The 22,080-nt window shown below is 43.6% G+C and overlaps 1 protein-coding gene across 8 annotated transcripts in view; it reads right to left on the bottom strand.

Moving 5' to 3' along the window:
- FGF1 (fibroblast growth factor 1) overlaps positions 1 to 22,080 on the bottom strand; it is a 49,960-nt gene that overhangs the window by 25,053 nt on the left and 2,827 nt on the right. For 5 of the 8 annotated variants that reach the window (XM_077924500.1, XM_077924498.1, XM_077924497.1 and 2 more), the window contains one exon: positions 19,091 to 19,263. The exons of 1 other annotated variant lie outside the window; for it this stretch is intronic. The gene's annotated coding sequence lies outside the window, so the exon portion shown is untranslated. Of the gene's footprint in view, positions 1 to 19,090; positions 19,550 to 22,080 lie in introns of those variants that run through there. 2 more of the 8 variants (XM_077924496.1, XM_028717939.2) reach the window with 2 other exon arrangements.

Here is a 22,080-nt window from a genome sequence, read left to right as displayed (position 1 = left end):
GTCCGCAATGTCAGTTTATGGCATTAATGCCACAAAAACCAATCGATTCCAAAAAAGAAGCACAAAGAGTAAAACAGAAACAGACCAGCACAAGAAGCAGCATAAAGCCACCATAAAAACAACCCGAGAGATGACACTATTTGTGTAATAGTCCAGATTTAGGCAACTGAAAACAATTGGTTTTCCCTGAACACCACCTTGAGAGGCAAAGCCAAACTAATGCAGCATCCAGCCCTGGAGTCCATTTCCGACACAGATTTAGAAAAAAGGGGGGGGTCTGGTACTGCATACCCTTGAATACCCCCAGAAAAAATGTGCTGGTTTTCACTGTAACCAGCAGGCGCACCTAATGGCTAGGGCCAGGCTTAGAGGCAGGGCCAACCCAGATATTTTGCTGTTTGAGGCAAAGGACAAGACTGTAAGCACACACACCCAATTCTACATACAGAATAGCAATAGGACAGATAGTTGAATCTCACTTATATCCTCCACACAGCATCTGAGAGCCACTCTGCTTTAAAGCATGCTGGTGGTTTTGCTTCCCCCCCCCCACTCTAGACGCCTAAGCGACCCTCTTGGTCTTCCCTGATCCTATTGACAAAAACAAAACAAAGCACAAAAAATTCCCACAGAAACGCAAAGGAGTAAATGAAGGGTTTTCAGTGCTATAACACCGGACAAAATTATAAGCTTGAGTCGCCAGTACTTTTAGCCCAGGCCTTTCTGCAAAAAATAAAATAAAAATAAAATAAAGTAGTCTGGGTGCTTTTGTAATTGAAACCTGTGAATAGATGCACTTTTTCAGTTGTGAAAGAAACTTTACTGGGAATAGAAATCTGCTCCCATGACTACATACAGTGCTCTATTCCCTCATACCCAAGATATCCTGCACAAACACACAGAGGGGTGTCATAATGATAAAAACAAAAACAGAAATAGTTAGTAAGGAAAATATTAAGTACTCTTCCTGTGCCCTTTTTCTGTTTAGAATCTTCCCTCAAAGTATTTTTTCCCCTTTTAAAAGGGGATCTATTTATGTTTGCATGGAATATGCAGCAAGCCCATAAGTTTCTACTTGCTAGTGGAAAGAAAGATACATGTTAAGCTACATGTGTGAAGCTATGTGAACTTAAAACCACAAACCGCCACGTCCTCTTTTACGGTGGCCAATATGATCACATTCAATTGCCCTTCTGTCTCTCTCCAGTGCAATATGCCCTCTTCCTAAAGAAATCCAAGTTCTCCCGAGCCTTGCATTGTACAATTGTAGAATTGTCTCCATGAGCCTTTAGATTATTTGAGGGGAATCTGGAACATTTGAGAGGTTGCAAAACTGGATCCCGGGAGACTCATCAGGGATATTTCAGAGCATAGCTGTCAGCTTTTCCCTTTTCTTGAGAGGAATCCTGTTCGGAATAAGGAAATTTCCCTTAAAAAAAGGGAAACATTGACAGCTATGTTTCAGAGTTGACTATCAATTTAACTAAGAAACCCAGTATGTTCTTCCTTCAGTATACTATAGCAACGGAAATGTCTGTATGTGCCAAACTCAAGCTATTTCACATATATATAAAGTAGACTCAAAATATTACACTGCTCCAGTGTGCCATGCCTACTTATCTTAATGCCAGCAAAAGGTCACAATCAAGAGGGTTTTGTCAAGGAGCCAGATATACCAAATGATGTGGCAAACTCCTGGTGACTAAAATTGCCTATATGTATTTCTGAAAGCTGGGTCTCCCCATCCCTATCTGACTTGATTCGTACCCCTGCCCTTCCCACAGCATTTAAGGGACAAGTCACACTTCAAATGTAAAAGGGACCCATTTTTAACTGGTAAGATATATATGCACAGTGAGCACCATCAACTGTGAATGGCTCATGAACATTTAAATAGCTGGATTTCACATGGAAATTAAACTTGATTGCTGCTCCTGTGTGTTTTGCAGCGAAACCTGCCCATTTATTTAAAATGTATGTGTTTCATGCTTTTCCACCACTTCAGTTTGTGTTTGTATGTGGTTTGATATGTTAATTTGAGTACATTTTGCACCTGATGTTAGTAAACACGGAAAACTGGCCCTAAGAGTTTCTTCCCTTATGACCAGTGCTTAAAACAACAACACATGGCACTTCTAGATGACCTGCTTATTGAGCTTTCATCCTGATTATGGCATTTGAAATTCACATTTTGCACCTGGCTATTGGCCACTTGAGTGAGGTCAGGTGATACAACAGCTTTGTCTGATCCGTGATTGCTCATTCACACATGCAGGTCATCACTCAATATTGCATTCTTCAAGCAATAAGCATGCATATCTGAATGAGTTCTTTATTTCACTTCATATACACAGCATGGTATTCCCACCATATGCATTGCCAGCTTGACATCACATTGTTTGTGGACCAGAAAAGGTTGGATAGGCACTGAGCTAAACAGACACAACAAACAGCTTTAGTGAAATAATGTTTCTAAGCACATAGGCCAGCTGAGAAGTGGCAGAAGACAGAATGCTGAGACTGTATCATTCCAAAAAGAAGCATGGGCTTCGGTTGATTGACAGAAAATGAACAGCTCTCCAGCAGAGGGTGCTCGAGGTGAAGCTGAAGGACAGGTTTGTTGGTATAACATTTCCAAATACCCAGCTGCTCTGATAAGAATCCACCCAGCTTTCCACTGTGTTTAGGCACCATGGGAAGAAAGGGTGAGGAACGGCTATAGCATTCCCTGGCACTTGATGTTGCTGGAATTTACTGACTTTGGCACAGTCTGCCTGGAATGAGGAGTTACTGTGTTAAATAGTATCAGCTCTTAAATCAGAGTTTTCTTCATATCTTTCTTGGTAAACCCTTCAGTTCTTTGGATTCTTATTTTGTTTCAATTTGTTACTGAATGCATAAGCCACCTTTCCTCCAATAAAGCTCAAGACATCATACATATATGGTTCCCGTGCCTGCGTTTTGTCCTTATAAAACCCTGTGAGGTAAGCTTGGCTGAAAGAGTTACTGCTCCAAAGTCACCTTTTTGGCTTGCCTGACATTTTTCAGACAGCAGATACTGGGAGGGACGGGGAACGAGACAGAGCAAACAGAGCTATGTGTGCCACATGGTCCACCTTGTCCTCTCTAAGGTAGCTCTCAGGTACTGTGGAAGGCACAAGTAAGAGTCAAGTATCTGTCTGGTTGGCATTTATATGCGGAATTGGTGGAAGTAACCATCTCATACTTCAAAATGTATGGGGTGGGGAGCGCTGCCTCTAAACCTAGTCATGACGGTGCACCTGCCAGTTGCAGAAAAAACTCCAAAGGCTTGGCTTCAGAGCATCTATTCTATTTCCACCCGGGATAAGTAAGCACCGTGATTCACTTTCTCTCTGCCTCCTGTATTCTCCTGCCCACCTCTAGCTCTCATGAGGCAAGAACACTACTACTTTGTGTGTAACCACTTACCCTTCATGAATCTTTCACTTTCCCAGTAGTAAAAGTCAGACCTTAAGACTCTGTCTCATAGTCAGTGCTGGATTCCACCCCACCCCAACCCCCTCACAAAAGTAAGCAAGGCTACCAAAGCCCATGCATCTACTTTTGTGCCCAGTTGTCTCCAAGAGCAGTATGACCAATTTCCCAACCCAACTTTTTCACCAGAACACATAAAAGATATGTGTTCATGAACAAGTGCGTAGAAACAACAAGCAGATTTGGAAACAGGAGGCCTTTTGGGTGAGGGGCTCTTAATCGTCCCCTCCCCCTGCTTCCTGAGTGGGACCCCCTCCTCCATCTTCTTGCCACCATTGAGTGGCGTAGCATGGGGACCACAGAGCAGGTTGCCCCAGGTGCAAAATTTCAACACCCAGTACTGCCTTAATACAGCTTCTGTTGCTGGGTTCCATTGAAAACAGCTTCTCCATGCGAACCAGGAAGTGACCTCTCCAGACAACAGGATGACTCTTCTTTTCTTATCTTTGCGGCTGCAATCTCCTGGGTGACCTGGACGCTGTTAGGCAATTGAATGTGCATGTGTACTCTCTCTGTTTCTCTCCCACCCCTCTGTTCAACCCATGCTAGGCCACCATTGCAATTTGCCTGTGCCCATTCACTTGCCTTTCTCTGAGCTTCACAGGCAACACCTCCCAAAGGGAGAGGACAGGGCAGAATGAGGTTAGTGGTGCTTCTTTTTGCTCCTCTCTCTGTTCACTTGGAGGGAGCAGATGAACAAGGCGACAGCAGCAAGTAGGAAGGACCATGGGGACAGGAGACACCCAGGATTGGCAGTGGGCCCCTACTGAGGCATGGGACTCAGCAGGTGCCTAATGATGCCAACTCAGCAGAAGTGAGTCTCCAAATTCAGTCTTTCATCACAATTAAACTGGCCTGAACAATGCGGTGGGGTAGGTGGAAATAAGCAAATCAAATGCCTGCTTGGGAACTCCAAGTTCTGTGCTTGGAATAAATCATGTAAATAAAAAAAATAGGCACAAATGTTTAACCTGCATTATCTATTCCAGTTATAAACATTTGGGAAAGCTGGCAAGGCTAAGAATGCATGGGGTTGTTTTTTTTATTTACTTATGTTTATTACAGAAAGTGCTGGCTAGTCCTAAGGGCCAGGGAGGGTTAGAAGGAATTATTTTGATAAGGCTCACCTAGATTTTTAAGATTCCAGAGACAGATTCTATGCTGAACGCATAGATGATGAATAACACTGACCACAAGGTGATCAAAATAAAAATGTCCTTTAAAACCCATAACCTACAATAGTCCTAGATGAGTATGCAGATGTAGGCATCAAGAGAACTGGTTTAATAATGTAAATCAGCAATTTCTCTGAGATGAGAAAACAGTTGGCAGAATGGGGTCAACAGCATGTCAGAGAAGGGCTGCCCCCAAGCTATTTATATATTGAAAGGCTTATGTTGCTTTCCAGGCAAGCTGCTGTTCCCAAGCAACTTCTCCAAGGCTGCCAAGGGAGGTTCAGATCTTCAGACCTAATTATCAGGCACAGGACATACCAATCAAGGAAACTAATGAAGTCTCAAATATCGCTCCTTCTGACATTCAGAAGGAGACGCTTTATGCCGTGCAATTGGAACTGTCTATCTCCTGGCCACCAATTGACGAACCCTATATCTAAAGGAAGAAGGTTCCAAGTAAACGCAAATTGCCCTAAGATAATCATTTCTATGTAGGGATAGTTATTATGGTAGCTTTACTACCAAGGATATATGCACTTAAGGAGCATTTAGCATGACCTGTAGTTCTCTCTCTATGTGGGAACTTCTCACAGCTACTTGCAGGACAGTAGATCAGTGGCAGAGAACATTTTGCGCATGCAGAAGGCCCCAGGATCAATCCCTGGCCCTCCTGGTAGGACGGGGAAAGTCCACAGCCTGAAACCAGAAGGAGCTTCTGTCAGTCAGTGTAGGCAATACTGAGCTCAATCAAGCAATGATCTAACTTGATGCGAAACAGCTTCCTTTGGTTCCTAAGAGCTTAATCCTTTAAATGTTTGTTCTTAAGTCTAACAGAGCTTAAGTATACACAGGCATGCAGCTTTTGTCTTCAAGGATGGTGATTGTACAACCCATTGTACACACTTACCTAGGAGTAAGCATCTCACCATCCCTGAATATTGACCATGCTGGCTGCAGCTGATGGGAGTTGCACCACCCTGGCGTCCCTGCTATAACATATTCCCCTGTTCATGTGAGCAGACCTGAACAGACCACTTGTGCGAATAATTAAATGTCCAGTAAGCCCAAAGTATTAATGCTTGCAACAGCTGTCAGAGACAGGCTTGCCTCTTGGCACTTCTCACTCTCGGTTCTCACATACCTTCACACCGGAGTGTGCCCTCTGAGTCTATGACACTATGCTAATATCTTTAAGGAGTAACATGAGAATCAGCCCACAGAAAGCCATTTGTTCCAGTGATGGTGTAGAGGTCAAAAACGGTAACTAAACAAATCTATGCTACAAGCCAGAACTCTCAATGAACTAACACCCATCTGCCCTATAATGTGTGATGAAATCTTTATTGCCACAAAGAGTCAGGCCTTGGGGTGTATATCTCATCTATTTATGTCTCTTTAAGGAGTGGTTACATCTGGTTTAAACGGACACTCTCTGAAAACCCTTTCCAGCACCCCTAAGATATCACAACGTATAGCAGGCCAGAGAAACAACAGACCCAGGAGATGTTTTTCCCCTCTTGATATGCTTGCATCCCACCCAGTGGAAAGTATACTGTCATCACAGCTGCTACAACATGTATGTTCTGTGTGAATTTCTTCCACATAAAAATTACATTTTCTTAGTAATGATTTGCTTGATATTGTGGTTTTGTAGGCTTCACAGTAGCCTCTGCCATCCTGGTGCCCTCCAGATGTTTGGGGCTGCAACAGGGGCAGAAGGCAGTTGTAGTCCTAAACAACTGAGGTTTCACCAGATAGGACAATCTTTCCAAAGGGGCCTTCATGTATACAGAGACATATGGTGGAAGCTGCTGATCCTCACCACACCCCCTTCTCCTTAGCACATTCAGTATATGAGTACACACATCTTCGTGGCATGTCTCTGATGTACAGTGGTACCTTGGGTTTCATACACTTCAGGTTACAGACTCCGCTAACCCAGAAATAGTACATCAGGTTAATAACTTTGCTTCAGGATGAGAACAGAAATCGTGCAGCGACAGTGAAGCAGCAGCGGGAGGCCCCATTAGCTAAAGTGGTGCTTCAGGTTAAGAACAGTTTCAGGTTAAGGACGGACCTCCGGAACGAATTAAGTACTTAACCCGAGGTACCACTGTAGTTCATATTAGGGTATTGGGCTGCAACAGAAATGGCACCGAACAGCATGATTGTAGTCAGCACTTCTCTCCCTGCAAGCGTGCATTCAATGAATCTGAGTGAGGGTAGGAAAATGGTGAATCCGATGATGTCACATTATGTGTTTCTTTTATTAAACATTACAGGTGCCTTTTCTGTGTGGTGGCTCTCCCCAGGGAGGCTCACCTGGTGCCTTCGTTGCCTATATTCAGGCACCAGGCAAAAACATTCCTCTTCTCCCAGATCTTTGGCTAATTAAAAAATCTATGGTCTTTTAAACTGTGGTAGAGTATTGTTTTGTTTGTTATTACATTATGTATTTTTTTGTTTTTATACCATAAACCACTGTGTAATCCTCAGATGAAGGGCAGTTATTTTCCCGGGCACCGAGCGTATATGTGAAGTTGCATATATTGGGGAACACCAGCTAAAAAGCCTGTCAACACCCTCTAAAACCTTTAAAAAACCCTTTAAAAAAGCCAGCAGCGCTTACCAGACTGGCATGAATGGTGGCGATGGTGGCTCTTAGTCAGTCCCCCTCTCCGCATTCCTCAAAGGTTGGCGCAAAGGCTCCCAGGATTGCTAGCTGCTTTCCCGCTCTTTTCACACCATTTTTGCCCTTTCCATGCCTTTTTGCAGTTTAAATTGATTTATTTAATTATGTCCCACCTCCCATTTGTTATAGTACAATACCCGAAGTCCCAGTGACATCAGAGGACTGGGCAAACTGACTTTAGGGCATCCAATCATGCATTGGTAGCTGCCCCTCTACCTGCCCCACACCTGATGTCACCTGGTGTTGTTTGTTTATTTGTAAATTTATGTGCTATGTCAAAAATGTGCCATGCATGTGCATTTGACTGCTTCTCCCTTTAAGATGCATGTGAGAAAAAAGCTGATTCTTTCCCAGGACTGACTCACATATAGGGAAATGAAGAAGGAAGCCATAAAAAATAAATTTGCACAGTGAGTATGAGAAACCAAGTAAAAGAGGACTGCACCTTTTTGGGAGGGGCCCAAACTCAATTATACACCCTACATTTTTTACATGATTCAATCTCATTACCCTTCCATTCCCAGTTAACATTATTTCCAGTAGCAGAGTTGGGGTAGGACTTTTGCCTGGAATGCTGCTACTGTCGCAGCTGCAGTCAGAGGAGATTGAGCTGGGCTGTGTGAACCAGTATTTTGGCTCAGCAGCATGTGTGTGCTGTAGCCTGTTGTGCTTATTCTATTTCTTAGTTGCCCAATAACAACTATTCTCTGGGTGACATATAAAAATAATGCAAATTCCAGAGAAAGAAAATTCTGCACAACAGCACTTAAAACATGGTAAAAGGAAATACAATTATTTTAAAATCAGGGAGTCTAAAAATCATAGCAATCTCTAAAATATACAAAAAAAAAAAAAAAAAAAAAAAAACCTTAAAAACTCCACAGAATTATAATGACCACAACATAATACTAAATAAGGCAAGTACAGAGTTTAAAAGGCCTGAGCAGAACAAAGATCTTTGGTGCATAATAATAATAATAATAATAATACTAAAGTAGGTGCCAGGCAAGCGTCTCTGGGTAGAGCATTCAACAACCAAGGACCAGTGCAAAGAAGGTCCTTTCTCATTTGACCACCCGCTGTATCACAGCTTGCTGGGAAGCTCAGAGAAGGGCCTCTGATGATGCTCTTAAGACTTAGGTAAGTAGTATATGAAGAGACAAAGTACAAAAACAGGCCTTATGAATCAATGCTAAAGAAGAGTCTATATTTGCTTGAAATGCATGCCTATTATTCCAATGCTAATGACAGCCATCTTCAGATATCTGAAGGGCTGTCACATGGAAGATGGAACAAGCTTTTTTTATTTCTGCTTCAGAGGGTAGGACCTGAACCAATGGATTCAAATTACAAGAAAGGAGATTCCAACTAAACATTAGGAAGTTTGATCTAGAGTGTTCTTCTTATTACATAGGTGCAATTCACAAAACTCCTACCTTTGGAATTCATTTCAAGAGGGCCTATGCAGGACCAGTTGTCAGTAGATTTCATTATTTGTTGTCACTGGTTTAACTAACAATTACCTAGGACAATCTCTGGAAGGTGAGGAAGAAGAGTTGCCCCGTGGTCTTTCCTGTAGTTAGATGCACAGCTTGTTCACATTTCGAATCTGGGCCTGAAGTAGTGATGGGTGTTGACCTTTGTGGAAGTTTCCTGTTTCTATACTGTATTATCATTGCAATATTATACACCCAAATTACTTCAGACCCAGGGTGTTTTTGGCTGGTTGGAATCACTTGGATCTGGAGCTATTGCAGTAGACTAGGAAGTCAAGGTGTCAGTGTCTTACCTCAAGTGGTTGAAAATTCAGCGGAAAAGACATATTTGTAGAATTTTCCTAACCATGCAGAACACATTTTTTCTTTGTGCCCTTGCCTAAACTTGAACCAGTGAAATACCAAACTCATTCAGCTTATTGGACTTCTGAAAAGCGCCTAAAAGAGAGACTCAAACAATCTGCTGCTCCAGAGAGTGAGACCCTTAAGTGATGTAAATAGATGTGGCGCCATTTTTCACTGCTGGATAGAGAATGTAAATAAATGTAGGGCAGACTCTCAAACAAGATACCTGCTATTTCTAGCCAGACTATAAACAGGGTAAGAACAACTTCTTTGCTGTTTTGCCCTTCCTCTTCTGTTTGCAAAAGAGAACCCACAACTTAGTCAGGAGAAGCACCATGAAAATGAACAAAATGACCAGTATTTGGATTCTGCTTGTACGATGTGTGTCCAGATGATTGCGTAAAAGAGAGAGAAAAGTTCACCTTTCATCATGCTTAGCAATAGCTAAGGAACAACCCCCTACTTATTGGTCCCTTGATAACAGCAAGCCAGTTGATGACTTCTACGTGTGAATGGGCCATGGCAGGTATTTCTCCTCACACCTTAAACCCAATGCTTTTAAGTGAAGTCAGTTTGGACTTGGTCCAAACTTGGTCCACTTGGTTTGATGCTGGTCAAAAAGCATACAGCTGACAAGTGGTGTACAGGCACTTTATCAACCAGCATAAGGAGAGCTTCAGCTTGTGTCAAAATTTGAACCGTGGGGCGACAGCACACATTTATATTTTTACAAGAATATCATTTTATCACTTTTTTATACTGTTGGAAAACTACGTTTGCACTGCCTCGAGTGAAGAGTATATGACATCCTAAGAAAGTTATTTCCTTGTAGGAAACTATTATGAATGAAGCATCTCTTCTGGTGAGTAGAGTGAGCTTGCACCAACATGTCCATTTGCAATTGGGTTGCTTACATCCTAAAAGAAAAATGCTCTGCTTTGAGATTTGCATCAAGGTTACTGTTCATTAATGCACTGTATATGTGTGTGCATATATAAACTGTATAGAAGAATTTAGTTTTAAAGCCTTGCACTCTGTAGTGCAAGGTGAGGAACCTGCGGCCTTCCACATGTTGGACTACAACTCCCATCAGTCCTCAGGGATGATGGGCACTGTAGTCAAATCTCTGGAGAGCAACACAGTGGCTATCTCTGCCACATGAGAAGGAAGTTCTATACTTATGCTACTGCTATTGAGGGCCTGGGCAGATTTAATTCTCTGAAAAACATTTTAACAATTATTACGGGATCAGGAACAGACTATGCCTGTGTACACATGGAGCCATTTTTTCCACAGTGCACTTTGTACATAGCAGTTTGCAGTTGTACACACCTACTCATGATAATGTCATTTAAAGTTTCAACTGCTATCCCTGTTGTCTGTATACACAGGTGGGCAAAATTTCAGACTAGTACACAGTCGTCTTCTCTATTCCTTTCCCCTCAACTAGTGTTTCCACAGGTATTTTTAAAAACTGTAGTCTTTCAAAAGAGGGGCTTGAAATGTGTGTGTGGATATACTGGTGTACAGAGGATATACAGTGGTACCTCAGGTTACATACGCTTCAGGTTACATACGCTTCAGGTTACTGACTCCACTAACCCAGAAATATTACCTCGGGTTAAGAACTTTGCTTCAGGATGAGAACAGAAATTGTGTGGTGGCAGCACAGCGGCAGCAGGAGGCCCCATTAGCTAAAGTGGTGATTCAGGTTAAGAACAGACCTCCAGAACGAATTAAGTACTTAACCTGAGGCACCACTGTAAATCAGTATACAGAGGCAGCTCAGTCACTTCCTATTTTGCCTATTTTATTCATAAACCATTTAAACATGGCGAGGCAGAGCACCACAGCCCTGCAATGTCAGGAGGTCTGCCCAATGGGACCTGAGAAAGTGCCCTCTGTGTACACATTAAACTTTTCAGAAGAATGCATTTTTAGATTGACAGATAGTGTGGGATGGGGGTGACATCATGTTTAGAGCACCACAAAAAGACACCTGCCTTCAGCACTGAATGCACGCTATCATGCAGTGTGTACATGCCCTATGTACATTCCCTCCTCAAAGTTTCTCTGTTCTTGCACACAAATTTCCCTCACACTCTCCCTGCCTTTTAAAATTGGGTACCATTTTCACTGGCATTAATCTTAACCATGGTTAGCTCTAACCTTAAAACATAAAACTCTGGCTAGTGTTAGCCATTGTTCAGATGAGTGCCACTGGAATGCTCAACCATGATTAGGGCCACTTGGACAATACATGTACAAAAGACAGGAGGTGCTATAGGAAGGCAGCATGTCGGCCTGCAGTTGTGGCATGGCATCGGGAACAATGCACAGAGATGCAATCTGGCCCTACCATGTGAATGGCCAGTTCAAAATGGCTTTTTCCAGACCATCATGGAGAGTTGGTGGTCCCTTAGATATGTTGGATCAAAGGCTTTAAGGGATCTATGGCTTTCCTCCTTCTTTTTCAAACTTTGAATCGTGCCAGGAAGACAATAGGAGACAATGCAGATGATGAAGTACTGACATAATAAGCTTCCAGTGACTCACTCCTATGGGGAGGCAGGCTGACGCATTCGTTGCTGGCCGAAACCTCTAAGCTATCATTAAGAGCAGTTCCACTTTAACACCTGCAAGTAGGCAAGGCATTCAACATGAAGCATGTTGGGCCAGATTCAAGCTCACAAATACAAGGTACTTAAGGGGAAATTCCTTGAATTGTCATGAAGTACAAAAAAGACTAATACCTACCCTTTCAAGGTAGCTAATTCCAGGCTTGCAAAGAGATCAGATCAAACAATGGGTTCAGCTGTAATGAATGAATTTTACTATTTAAGCTAAAAAATAAGATGCTTATAATAAAGCAGGGACATGAACAGTTAGTTTTTCCACAATTTTTTAAACTGCACTTATTCACTCAGTGAGGCTGTGATCATATAACATTGGTTATTCACAAAATAAGATTAGCAGAGTCTCATGAGATTAGTAAACCAACCAATGCCTTAAGAAAATCAGTATATAAATTGCCTATTATTTTATGTTGGAAAAATTATGAGTCACGTCAATCCAAAATTGTTTGCATTGTTACTTACTAACTAAGCATCTATGAAATGACACACCTAGGTGAATGCCACACACATACAAGAAGCATCATTCCTTCACACATATTATTGAAGGCAATAATGTGCTCCCATCTGTACTTAAAGCTCAGTATTTGGACTGGTCCAATGAACAGGAGACTGGGCAGGCCCCTCCACCAATGTTCTGGTCTCCATGTGAGACACATACAGAGAACGTTTTAGAAGCTAGCAGGCAGATGGCTCAGTTGGTAGAGCATGAAACTTTTAATCTCAGGGTCATGGGTTGTTTGAGCCTCACGTTGAGCAAAAGATTCCTGCATTGGAGGGGTTTGGATTAGATGACCAGGGCTCCTGGGCTGGCTGGTTTTTTTTATCTGCTCCAGGGCTACATCAGGACATCTGCCCCCAACATGCCTCATTTCTGACCCTGCTGCACTAGCAGTGGAGGTTTCTGGCACTGTACAGTACTATTGAGGCCCAGGCTCTACCCCCAGAACTCCCCCTCTGTCCATGGGGAGAAAGGTCCACAACATCTTGCAGCTCCTCAACCATCCTCCCTGGAAGAATCTTGGGGAAATATAATGAGCCATGCACGTAAAATGAGGAAACCTTTCCCCAAGACTATACTTACATACATACACCATAGATTTCAAGTTTGCAAATTAATTCCATGCTGTAATACAAACAACTTTTCAATCACCTGAGATTCTTATTACTTTTCCTTTCATGATTCAGCCAATATTGGCTCACTGCTATATACCCCATGTCCTGAATACTCCTCCAAATTTAGGCAATCTGTTCATTAGATCAACATATGGAATCTACATATCCATACATGGTCACTTCTCATGTGTTCTCCACCCCCCCCATCCTGCCTTACCTCAAATGAAGACTAATCTATGTGTCAGAGGGGTGCAGCATTACCTCATAATGCATGAATGGTAGCACGGACGTTTCTCTGTGAGTCTATGTTAATAATCAGCCAGCTGCTCGCTTCCAGAAATAATTACTCACATGAACTTTCTACTCTCGTGAGCCGAGTAATGTGGAAGCAAACAACTCAAATGTGATCTCCCTGTGAGCTTTCCCCCATTCACAGAAGGGACAAGGCAATCTCGTGCGTGAATCTGCACCTGGAAGCCTTCTGGAGAAATCATCAGACTGCTCAAAATGGGCTCTGGAAACACAAAAGGTGATGAGGAAGGTACCTTGCATATCAGGATGGGTGTGTGTGCCTGAAGCAGCTTTTGCCAGCCTGGTACCTCTAGCTATTTTGAACTATAGTTCCCATCAGTCCAAGCATCCACCCTGTGTTCCTTCCCCTACCTCACTGCTGTCTCCCCATGTTTCTGTCTCAATGAGCTCAGCGCTGCTGCTGCTATGGAACAGACTGGGGACAAAGCGCTGCCGCGGCTGCTTAAATGCAGCTAACCCCACCCACCAGCCAGCCCTATTGGCCGGCTGAAGGAAGAAAGCTGCTCCCACTCACAACCCCTCCCCTCCGGGAAGAGGAGAGGCCTTACCTCCACCCTATCACAAGTCACAGAACCACTCAGGGCCAAACTGGGTGTTAGAAGGTAGACACATATAACAGTTTCACAGTTGTTGTATTAAACTATAAGTAGCCCTAAACGCTACAATGGGGAATGAAGAAATGGCAGCAGGGGGAGAAGCTGCTTAAGCCCTCTGTGACTATTCCTTCCCAATCACACACACTCAAAATGGCTTCCCAGTTGCTTCTCCACCCACACAGAAACGATCCACCCATTTCCCCCAGGAGGTGGAAGAGAGAGTTTGATTTTGAGCAGGAAAGCAGACAGGGACGCGGACTTATAAAAAATATTGGGGGGGCCCGGGAAAGCTCATGAATAATAAATAAGCTCATGAATATGCAAATAAAGTGGCGCCGCCTCCTCGTGAGCGAATAGGGGAGAGCGTGCTGCGCCTATTAATCAGCTCCAAAGGAAATTGGGTGGAGCTTTTGCTCGGGAGGGAGGGCAGGAGGCATGCAGCCCGCCCCTCCCTGTGCATTTTGGGCTGGGGGAGGGGCGGCGATGGCGCTCTGCTGGAGGGGCGCCGGAGATTATTGGGGGGGCGGAGCCCCCCCAAACGAATTTTTGAGGGGGCTCGGGCCCCCTCAAGCCCCATGGAGTCGGCGCCTATGAAAGCAGATGGAGAAGAAAGGTTTTCGCAGCTGGTCCTTCCACTGTTTCTCTGCTCCTGGTTGCAGCTGCAATTGCTTTTCCTCTTAAAAAAAGAGTTAAGGAAGTGGTATCCATGTCTATCATGCTACATCTATTATGACTGCGCTTTTCAGTCCCTGTTGCCCTGCCTGACACATGTGTCAAAGTGCACTTCTTCACTGTGAACACAAGCACATTTCTCCGCCTCACCAAATAATCCTAGGAACTGTAGCTTAACCCCCACTGAGCTACAATTCTCAGCACCCTCAACAAACTACAGCTCCCCAGGATTCTATAAGAGAGGAATGTGCTTTGAAGGATACAGTTTAAAGATCTAGTTTGTATGCAGTGTCTGGCAGCTCCCAGATAGGATGGATCATATCCTGTAATCAAGCACCTTGAAGTGTTACCTAATGATACTCATTACTGGAAGTGCAGCAATGCCCATGAGGGCTTTAGCAATGTGATTTCAGCAGAGCTGGAAAGAGGGCTTGGTTTTAGCTGCATTGAGACACCCAAAACATTACTGCATTACTTCAGCAAGCAGTTTAACTCCCAGGGATTTCAAACAAAGATACAAATGTAGTCAGATGGCGGGGCGATAAATACACCCTCTTTCACACTGACAAATACCATTAGTGACAACTGATCTAATCCTTTAAAAATAGTGCTTTCAATGGCAAAAAAATATTTATTGTGTCAGTACTTCCTGAGCTTGTTTTCTATTGCGTGTTTATATCATGTATTTGGACTCTACTAAAATTGATAGATGCATCTGCCATTGTGAATGAGCCTCCATCCATACACCCGGCAACTAGATCCATTCAGCAGAAACAACTAGAACTAAAAAAGAGCCAAAGTTCAGGAAAAACCACCCAGTCCTTCAACTAAGTTTACTAGACATTAAGACACGAATGATGTCAAGCACCAAATAACTATTTACCTCAATATGTCCAAACTTAAGTATCTTCATGAGTCAGGCAATCACCTAGAGGGGGCTTGGAATAACCAGTTGGGGGCTCCCAAACACTTTCTAGTAGGAACTATGCCAATTCTTCTCTCAGTGATAACTAATTCATAGAGCAATTTGATGTGAGGATACATCACTGACAACCAAAAGGCCCAAGAGAATGCCATCACAATGGCACTGAAAATTATCCCCCTTCACATAGCGCTGTTACTTTGGAGAACAAGTTAGGAGAAATTAATATAAGGCCAAGTCTTATTCCCATAGGCTGTAGTTATTATTATGAATTAAAATTTTTATTGCCCTTCATCAAGAGAGCACAGGGCAGTTTTCAGTTCTTGTTTCCATCCACATGTTCAGAACCTCACCAGGCCAATGAATGATTGCTTTCCCTGATAAGCTTGAATCAAGCACATAAGTGGTTTTTACCAAAGTAGCAAAGCAATATATGGTATGGTTGTTCAAAAATTGGAATAAAAAGAGGACACATGTCCATATTCAGCACTTTAAATTTTGCTGTACATTTGACCATTTTTATTGGATGAGTTTGAAATCTCAAACATTTGTAGACCTCATTAAGTAGAACATGTCTGCCTAGCTATAAGTCACTAGCTCAACAGGTGTTATTTTTATAAACTACAAAAGGTTGAGGTGTATAGTGGCAGAAGATTTTAGAGACCGTACTGTGCTCCTTTACCTTGAACTCAATAGTACTGCTTGGTGTGTCAATTTCAATTTAATCAAATATTAGTTTTGGCCTACCAATGACATATTAAACGGCATTCCATTTCAGGTAGCTTTCATTTCAATATCTAAGTAGGGAAACTCCAAATTGGGGTACTTGATCTCTGGATTTGCATGATGTGTCTGAAATACGTTAATGTGTGAAAACGCACTAGCAAAACCTGCAGCAGTTCGTCTCTGCTATAGCACCATAAATCTGACTGAAAGTTTATTGTTGTAAAATTGGATATTTGCCCCAAAGAGGGTTAATCTCTTTTAATAAAGAGATCACCTGGAAGCACCCAGAGAGAGCTGAGTTTGGTCTCCATAAACATCTCAGGGTGCTGGCTGCCTCCCTGGAGCAATAGACCTTGGCTGCCTGCTGGAATTTTTAACACAAGCCTCCACCTATGCTTGACCTGTGTGTTTGTAAAGAAGTGCAAATATTACACAATGCCAATAGGCCTTCAGTGTCCTCCTTCCAAAAGAAACCAAAGCACCGCACCCTTAGATCTTCTCTCTGTTGGTGAAGTGTGGTGAGCATCACAATAGGCATGTGACAGGATTGCAATATGAAGGCAAGAAAGGTCCATCAAAGATCATGACTGTAACAGTATAGTACTCTGTAGGTTGGAATGATAGATATCTATCCTCACCACCCCCACCCCAAGTGTGTGTGAATGTGGGAAATTCACATCATGAAGCTATCATATCTCAAACAAGCAAAACAAACAAGCAGATTGAGATACAGGCAGTCAGGCAATTATCTGCTTCCACATCCCTGTCCTATAGCCATTTGTATCTCATGTGGTCAGATGGAACAGAGCGGCAATGTTTTCCAGGCAATGGTCTTGGGGACAGAATTGTACTTCACTTTTCAAGCTAACGAGACGACAGGCACTATAATAAAATAGGCAATATTTCTGAAGTAAAGAGCTTTACAGTTTGGAAGCACATACATTAGGCGGTATCATCACCACCACCATCGTCACCATCCAAACAGCTGTAAGTCTTGGTTTTAAAAATGCCAACTGAGATTTAACATTAAAATGTTGGGTGGGTCTTCCTTCACAAACACACAACACCAGAAAGATCATTCTCTTTTCTATATACCATGTATACACATACCGGGTATGTGTAAAGCTGTGAGCAAACCAGCAATTAAAACATGGAGAGCCACCAGGGACCAGATAAAATCACTCCAGAATCTGCAATAAATAGTGCAGTAACACGCCCCCAATTCTTCACCTCATCCTATATTTCTTGTACAGCACTAGAGATGATTGTAAGGTAAAGGTAAAGGGACCCCTGACCATTAGGTGCAGTCGTGGCCGACTCTGGGGTTGGGGTGCTCATCTCGCTTTACTGGCCGAGGGAGCCGGTGTACAGCTTCCGGGTCATGTGGCCAGTATGACTAAGCTGCTTCTGGCAAACCAGAGCAGCACACGGAAATGCTGTTTACCTTCCCGCCGGAGCGGTACCTATTTATTTCTTGCACTTTGACGTGCTTTGAACTGCTAGGTTGGCAGGAGCAGGGACCGAACAATGGGAACTCACCCCGTCGCGGGGATTCAAACTGCCGACCTTCTGATCAGCAAGTCCTAGGCTCTGTGGTTTAACCCACAGCACCACCCGCATCCCTGTAGAGATGATTGTAGTTAAGTGCTATATAAATTGTGTAAATAAATAAATAGACAATGCTTTAGGAGATATGTTGAGTGCATAAACAGCACATGTAAGGCTCCTTTAGAGCCCCATCACTCAGGGTGCTTCCAAACCAGGGCTTAATATTGCAAAAGGGTCAAACCGATATCAGAAATGGGTCATTGGCAACAGGTTTGTTTGCTTTTTAACTTACCAGATTTTTCACAGAAAGGGTAAATCAATAGTTAAGGGAGGACATAGGTTGCCAATGATGCTTTCTGGGTGCTTAAAAAAATTGCATGTAAGGGCAGCACCAATCCAACAATAGACACCTGTCTGGAAGCACTCTCAGATTGTGGCATGTCACAAGCAGAAAGGAAAGAAGAGGCGTGAATAATGGCGGGAGGCAGGTGGTGAAGACACCCCAGCCTCCTTCAGCTAAACTCTAGCTTCTATCCCACAGGGCCACCTACCACCTACTGACCTGTGGGAAAAAGAGGACCAGGCCACAGTATTGTTAGAAGTCTTCTTCTGCTTCCGCTGGATGATTCCCCATCCCCACCCCATCTCCACTCTCCATAGGGCCAACTGACATCAACTGGGAAGAAGCCAGATGGATTTTTATGTTTTGGTATTGTCTGCTCATTTTTTAAAATGTGTTTTGATTTCACTTGTAAGCTACCTTGGAAGAATCTGTATCCTTAAAAGTTAGAGTGATATGGGGGCAAAGGGAACTAAACAATGTATATTTATTAAATGCATTACTCAAATAAATTAAATAAATACACAACTAGGGAACTACATTGCTACTGCTGCTATGACGGAAAGCACTAAGCAGACAATTAGCATCCAAGCTAAACTCATCCAGCAAGCCCTCTTTTTCTTAGGCAAACATACAGCGTACAGTTCCTATCATTTCCACTGCCACAACTGATGGTATGGGAAGGGGAGCCTTTCCTTCCTGGCCTCCGAAGACTCTTACTCCCTGACACCCTCCAACCTGTGGGCCATGCTATTTGCACATAAAAGTACACCGTAAGTCTTGCTCAGCCAAGAGCCCCAATTCACTGCCTTAATGTCAACATGCAGAACAATCTTGGCAACTGCTGTCTTTTCTAGAGCCAGGAAGCATCCTCTGCATTGCAAGAACCACAAACTCCTTCTGGAGTTGCCGCTTTCCCTCATTTATCTTCCCTCTCTCACTCAGTCCCTTCTTGGCTGGGATCCTTATCCCAGGCTCACACCGGATGGTTTTCCTCTTACCTGCTGACGGCTGTGGGAGCTTTTGCCAGGAAGCAGAGTCCTTGCCTGTAGCAATCTGGACAACAGGGAGGGAGGTGTGCCAGCCCAGTATGCCTGCAGGTTTCCCTCTCCCACAGGATTCCTGTACAGTTTCTCTTGGGTGCTATATAGCTTTCCCCCTCTTCCTTCGGTGACTGCAGAGAACAGAAGTGACAGGTCACAGCATGCAGATCAGGTCATTGCAAGGCTTCCAAAAACTGCATCCAGAACAGGGTGCTGCTACCAGAGAGGGGGAAGGCTCTGTCTGTTCAGTGCTGGCTGCTGTCCGGCTCTCTCCAGCTGCCTCAGAGACCTGGTCTGATGGAGCGGTGGCAGACAAACCCCTTAAATCTAAAGCCACAAGTTGACACTGGCAGGAGAGGAGGGAGGGTGGAGGAAACCCGAGACAATCGTCTGACAGACAGCAGGACCGGTAAAGAAGAACAACAGGCTCATCTGATCCGCTAGCACAGTCATTGGCGGGCAGGAGGCACTGCAGCAGCAGCAGCGGCAGCAACAACAACACAGCCCTTAAGTAAATCATGCTTCTAATGGGTTTCCTCTCTAGACAGATGATTAAACTAGATGGACCCACTCGACTGAGCCAGAGAGAGATCTGTATTTATTTTGAGGCTTCCATTGCTAAGGAAAGGGTGGACTGCACTAGAGCGGGATCGTAAAAATTTGCAAGCGGTAGGCAAATATTTTCCCCTCTTCGTTTTTGTGTGTGTGTGTGTATGTTTTTTACTTTTCACGGCATAAAGGCAAAACTGGACGTGATGGTGACAGACCCATTTCTTTAAAACACCCAAGGCTGGACACACTCATGTAAAGTGGAGCATTGGTGTGGTGGCTGGTTTTGAAAAAGGTTGCTTGAAGGTGGGGGCGCACTGGATACCCCTTGCCACCTGCTGCCCTTCCCTCTCTTGAAGACACTCCCCACCTTACTTTGCCCACCAGGTGCTGATATACTCAGCTGAGGAAAAAGTGACATTTCTGGCTTCAGTTTCTGGGGAGCCCCTTGTGGAAAATGCCCAGTGAGTCCCTCTACACCTCAACAACCTCTTCACTCAGTCAGTCTCTCCCTCACATCCCAATCCCCATCTCCACATAGAGAGAAAGGCCTGGCCTTTTTCTTCCCTTCCCTCTGGGCCCCAGGGCCAGAGAGGGTTACAAGAAGACATTGGCAAATAAAAGCTGCAGCAAGGCCAATGGGTTCTGTGGGGCTGGAAGTGGGGGCCCTGAAGAGGTTTTGGGCTTCGGCAGGTGCCTGGTGATGCTGATTTGACCCTGTTAAAATGGAACCTGCCCATGATTGGAGCAGATCCTCATTTATAACAGGCAGGTTTTTCAGCTGTCTCATCCAGTTTATTTGCCTTTTCAAAATATTGAAAGCTACTTTTGGGAGTTATGTCCTCACAAAGCAGCTTACGAAAGAGTGAGAGACAAGGTACAATAGAAGAAAAGGAAAAAGAAATGCATTCAGAATATATTGGGGGGGGGGAGGGAGAGAAAAGTAGTCAGAGCAGAATTTGATGTAGAAATTAATATGAGATGGTGCCCTGGAAACACAAACTATTTATGGTGTCTGTTAAAAGGAAGAGTCTCCAAAAAACCACAGTGCTTATTGTCCTATAAGTGCACCATAAACAAATCAAAACAAATGCTCAATAAAGAGCAGACTTAGTCTAACCACCACATACGTTTTGTGCAAGAAAATCAGAATGAATGCTCCATAAATGGGTCATCTGGAGCACCTATAGTACTAAATTGGAAGTTTGGAGAAAACGTATTTCAAGGAAAAGAAATGGATTAGAATAACGATTTTGTGCAGTGGCCATTGCTGCCTAACAGCCCCAAGACTGTAGGCCACATCTGGAATCACCAGGGATTATGGGTCAGGTGGAGGGATGAAGCAGCAAACCCAGCCAGGAATAGAGGGGAAAGAAGAACTGAAGGAGCAGTGGTGGCAGGGACTGGGAGTGGTTGCTGAGGATGAATGGAAATCTTGTTAGAAAGGATATGGTGATTTGAGACTGCCAGTATCTTCTTCTATATATTTTGGAAAGTTGTTTTTCCGCCATGCAATTGAACTCCCTTTAACGTACCATAACCAAATTTTGTGTTATAATTACTGAGAGCAAAGAGCAGCTGCTTTTTGTCCATGTTTGGATACAATTGGGTGACATTTTGAATCAAGATGGTGGACTGAACCCTTCAAAAGTTTACTGATGTTACCCAAAATTGGTACAATGGTTTCTGAGGTTTTTAATCCGTTTGGATACAGCTGGGCACCATTTTGAATCAAGGATGAAGCTTCCCTCAAAGTGAAATGGCAATTCCAAGAAGATTCCACTGAACTTGTGTCCCAGGATCTCCCTCTCCTTGTCTTGGTGTCCTTTCAACGCCACAGTTCATAACCCCATTCTGCCTCTTTATCAGGGAGAAGCCACAGGAATGTTTTCAGGTTAGCAAATGAAAAACCCTAGGTCCAGAAACAGCCTGATTTTTCTGGTCCTTAAATGGCCTGATGAAAAATAAGATTTTAGGTTTTTGAATCTGTCCTGGAATACATTTTCCATTTATTCAGTAGCATGGATATCTTTTGCCAGTACGTGATATAAAGAGCTAGCTTTTCCCCCTATCTTCCTTACATGCAGTGCTTGCCCACAGAGCAGAAAACATGGGCTGTTGCTTCCCAGTACATTGGCAGAGGTGTACAGCACTTCGGGAGTGGAGAACATGCTGAACAGACTTGCAAAAAGCAGCTAGCAATCAGAAATAAGGTGGGAAAAGCAGAAATGCTACTTCAATGCTTCACAAATGAATGAACATTCTCTATTCCATTCATCAGAGTCCTCACAGTAAGTTAGCCTTTGCTAACCTGGTGTATTCATGTTTTGGACTACAGCTCCCATTAGCCTCAGCCAGCATGGCTGATGGGAGTTGTAGCCCCAAAGATCTGAGAGGCA

The sequence above is a fragment of the Podarcis muralis genome, chromosome 2 (genome assembly GCF_964188315.1).
Source record: "Podarcis muralis chromosome 2, rPodMur119.hap1.1, whole genome shotgun sequence".
NCBI classification, from domain to species: domain Eukaryota; kingdom Metazoa; phylum Chordata; class Lepidosauria; order Squamata; family Lacertidae; genus Podarcis; species Podarcis muralis.
This window is presented reverse-complemented; position numbering and strand designations above follow the sequence as displayed.